This window comes from Schistocerca serialis, chromosome 9 (assembly GCF_023864345.2).
Source record: "Schistocerca serialis cubense isolate TAMUIC-IGC-003099 chromosome 9, iqSchSeri2.2, whole genome shotgun sequence".
NCBI lineage: Eukaryota > Metazoa > Arthropoda > Insecta > Orthoptera > Acrididae > Schistocerca > Schistocerca serialis.
The window spans coordinates 300,472,591-300,477,315 of record NC_064646.1 but is presented as its reverse complement, the minus strand read 5'-3'; the positions used below and the strand labels follow the sequence as shown (position 1 = coordinate 300,477,315).

The following is a 4,725-nucleotide window of genomic DNA, read 5'->3' as shown; positions in this document are numbered from 1 at the left end:
CCAGCCTTCTAAAAATATTACGGAGTTGCTGTCGAAGGAAAATTATGGAGCTGTCATCAGTCACATCGGATTTGCTGATAATTATCTCTTTCTTGCAACCAGGATGGAACATGTGCAAGAAATACTGAACTCTGTTACTGAAGACATCAATAGTTTAAGCACCAAGACGACAAAATGGAAACCGAGTTGAAATTCAGGAAACTCTTACACTTGGTACTGATAAGATTCAACAGATTTCTTCACCTAAACATTTGGTGTGTCAGACTGGCGATACCTGGGACTTTTCTCAAGAAATTCTCTTCAGAATTATCATGCCACAAAGTCTTTCCAGAGAATGAAGAGACTTATGACTAGGTGTGACATAGGTATCAAACTTAGCAGTATACTACTTCGATGCTGTGTGTTCAGTATCCTACTCTATGATCGTGCAACAGTGCGCAGCGGCTAGCACAGTGGACTCGTATTCTGGAGGACGACGGTTCAAATCCGCCTTCGGTTTCTTGATCTAAATCTTCCGTGATTTCCCTAATTAGCTCCAACCAAATGCCTGGATGGTCCTTTTGAAAGGGCACGACCGATTTCCTTCTCCATCCTTGAAACATTTGGAGCTTGTGCTCCACCTCTTATGGCGTCCATATCGACAAGACGTTAAATTCCTTTCTTTTTGTTACTCTGTGTAGCTGAGTCATGGACTCCTCAGTATTAGGTAAGAAGTGAAGGCGTTTGTAATGTGGGTGCACTGAAGGATATTAAGGATACTATGGACAGATGAAGTCACAAATGTGGCAGCACTTGGAATATGAATATAGATTCAGAAATTCTCAGTACCGTCAAGAAAAGGAAACCTGGATACTTTGCCCATTTAATGCGCACCAATAAGAACAACCAGCTGTAACTAATGGCAACGGCCTTGTCGCAGTGGATACACCGGTTCCCGTCAGATCACCGAAGTTAAGCGCTGTCTGGCAGGGCTAGCACTTGGATAGGTGACCATTCTAGTCGCCATGCGCTGTTGCCGTTTTTCGGGATTCACTCTGCCTCGTAATCCCAATTCAGGAGCTACTCGCTCATATAGTAGGAGCTCCGCTTACAGAAACCCGGGAGAGAGGTGTGCTGACTGTAACCTCCTCCTCACTTATCGACCTTAATGACAGTGAAAAATGAAACCGCGTGTACCTAATGGGAATTTTGGAAAAGCAATCGTCACCGAAGTTAACCTGTCGGTAAAGAGGGAGGAAAGGGTTACATCTTAATGAAAGGAAAAATGCAAGTGAAACTGGTGGAAATTAATTTTGAAATAGGGATAAAGTTAATAAAGAAAGTAAATGTGCGGCCGTTACGTTAACAATCAACTAGCGGTAATTAGATATTTGAGATTTGGGGGAAATTACGGTCGCCAGTCCTATGGACAATTACTATAATAACTGAAAAAGAAAGGTTATTACACATATAATTAGCACTAGAAGCGTGGCAACTGAAGGTTGACACGTGTAGTGTGAAAACTGAAAGTTTGCCAGAAGTAATAAATTTCGCTACACTTAATTTAGCAAAAGAATTAATGAAACCGGAAAATCGAAAGTTATTTAGTGACTGAAGTTAATAGTGAGCTTTCTTTCTGAAGCACATCGAAATACAGTTAGTCTTGGACTACCTCAACAATCATTTCTAAAGCTACTTGAATCTACGCAATTTAGAAAGAAGAGATTTAACTTTGAACTTGAATTAAACGATTCTGAACAATTAACAATAGTAAAATTTAGTACGTACCAAGCTGAGCTGCAGTCACAGGTAAGCTAAAATACGGTAACAAAACTCGCACTCTTAATTTGTGATTGTGTAATCTAACTATTGTAGCCAGCTAATGCTTAAATTGAACTTTGAAATTAAAGCAGTGAAATGGAATTATGCTGGCGTTTGAATTTCAACGACACTCGGGTTCATTTCGGAAAAGGAAGGGACCCTGCTTGGCAATGCAATTGGGACAATGAGCAACAAAGGTTCATGCTAAGTTGCTGTAATTTTGCGAGGCAAATGGAACAATTTGAAAAGCTGAGGTCTGCCATACAGTTCTGAAACTTTACGTGCTTTTAGTCTTCCTTGTTGGTTGATTGAAGGTTTGAAACCGTCGATCGAGGAGGTGGCGACAGTCACTCATTGTCGGCTGTCGCTGTTGCAGAAGCTGGATGTTGGCGCGCCTTCTTCTCGACACGGTCACCAGGCGAAACGGGCTCTTGATGTGCGCCAGCTAATGCTTCCCGTCCGCGACACCATGTCAGAAACTATCATCGCGAGTCGAGCGCAATTACATGCTGCCAAACCCCGAAAGCGCGGCAACTCGCGGGAGCGTCACACAACACACCTGCTCCCCTCGCTACTCCAGCCAGACTCCGACAGCTCTTCCCGCGCTCCACGCGGCAGAGTTAACACTACCAAAGATCCTACACACTTTGACTCTTCACACGACCTATCGATGTAATCGTTCGATAGCAGTTTTCCCTAGGCAAGACCCAGCGTAAAAATACAAATAATATTTACGAAACAAACCAATTATACATCGACATAAATGCATAAATATATATATACAAATAGTAAAACAATTACAATATATAAAGAGACAGAAATGTCATATCTTGAGGTAACAAAACAAGGAAAAAAAATAATAGTACAATAGATGGAAATAGGAGGATATGCATTTCCGGCGTTACACGTGCCCCACATTGTCTGAGGATGTTCGTGTAACGTAAACAGACTCAGAAAATGTCCCAAAAAAGAAACAGCGGAAATGCATATGCTCAAAACATCAACAAAATTTAGCATTCGTCTAATTAATCATAAATCAATTTTTAGACCATAATAATTGAGTGGAGACACTCCTAATCTTATTCCACTCTGTCATCTTGCACAAAATAAAACAGGTTGACAACATATTAAAATTCATAGAAGATATAGAAAATGGTTTAGCTATTCCAAAATCGTCAAAATCCGTAACACTATCATGAAATGGAATACTATTTACAAAATTAATCAGAGTACATGGTCATAAAAACAGGCAGATCAAAATACGCAAATTAATTATTAATTACATAGAATACACATTTTATATGACCTTTTCGTAATTAATACGCTTGCCATGAGAGTCCACTTAATGCTAAACAAGAAAATAATATTCAGTAGATCGAAAAAAACATAAGTATTGACAGCAGAATTCTTTCACATCATCTGTCCGGGAAGAAAAACAATTCCGCCTTCCGTACTCGCAAGTACAAAGAATGCCGACAGCGGCACAAGAGCCGACAGCGGCACCGCCTCGCCAGTATTGTTGCGCCCGCCTGTGCGGCACGCTTGATCTCACTCGCCTGTGTAACGGCATTTCCAGAACGTCCGTTTCACTGAATTCTTTCGGAAAAACTCACTCCCGAGTAATCTCAAGTAGTCCATTAACACTATCACAGTGGATAACTCAACGCTGCCCATCATCACACATGTACAAGCCTGAAACTTAAAACAGCGTCTAAGTACATCGGCAATGACTAGTAAAACACATATTCATGGAATCTTACAGCTAGTTACAAAATCATATTTACATTGCTTAATCTACTGTGACTCAGCTGAAAACTTAAACTAGCAGCTTGGATTTTTAAATTGATTAATATTCAGTAACTCTTAAATCATTTAATCAACATAAATTACTTATTAATTACAACTTCTTTAATGACCTCTAGGTCAGGCAAAAGCATCGCCACATGACACATCCTTAAATCTTACACTCTATATCTACATACTGTACAAATTACCCTATCTGTGGTACTAATCAATCCTTGGTTGGTACAATTTCAGGTCTACAATGTTTCGTATACCTAATAGCTTTCCAGAGCTTGGATACTCTAAGCAATAAGCATTTGTGTGAGGTATACCAATGACTTTATATGGTCCATTATAAACAAACTTAAATTTAGAGATTTCATTGTCTATCTCGCTCGATTTCTCATGAGCTTTTACAAGTACTAAGTCTCCGATCGCAAACTTAGCAAAACGCGCTTTAGCGTCATGACGACGTATGTGAGCATCGGCTTTAAGCTTCATTACTTCTCGCAAACGATCCTTTTTCACACCAATACTAATGTCAATCCGTGGAGGGAATTTGATTATCTCTTCCACTAAACTTTTACTTCTGTCATCCAACAGGGTTTCCTCTGGAGAAAATCCCGTCGATTCATGTCTCAAGGTGTTCATAATTCTCTCAAATACTGCTACATATTTGCCCCATGCCCTATGGTTGTGATGGCAATAGGTACGGCACAGTCGGCCTAGCTCGCGCATATACCTCTCAGCGGGATTCCCAGCCGGACAATAAGCAGAAATATGGATCACCTCGACCCCATTACTTTCCATGCCTTCATTCCACAACTTAGAAGTAAATTGTGCCCCATTGTCTGATAGAATCGCCTTGGGCTTACCAATATGAACAAAATAATCGTTCACAAGCTTGCTATAGACCGCTTTGGCTGTAGCTTTCCTAATCGGGTATAGTTTGATGAACTTGGAAAAAGCTTCTAGCACTACTAAAATGTAGGCAAAGTTTCCTGATGACTTGGGCAAAGGTCCGTACAAGTCCACGCACAGTAACTCAAAGGTGTCGTTAGGCCTTATACTTTGCATAGGACCACGACTCGTACAGTTGGTAACCTTCACCTTCTAACATAAATCGCAAGTTTTCACTCTGTC

General features: G+C 40.5%; 1 pseudogene; it reads left to right on the top strand.

Moving 5' to 3' along the window:
- The first annotated feature begins 900 nt into the window (after positions 1-900).
- On the top strand, positions 901-1,018 carry LOC126420286 (5S ribosomal RNA; annotated as a pseudogene).
- The last annotated feature ends 3,707 nt before the right edge of the window (positions 1,019-4,725 follow it).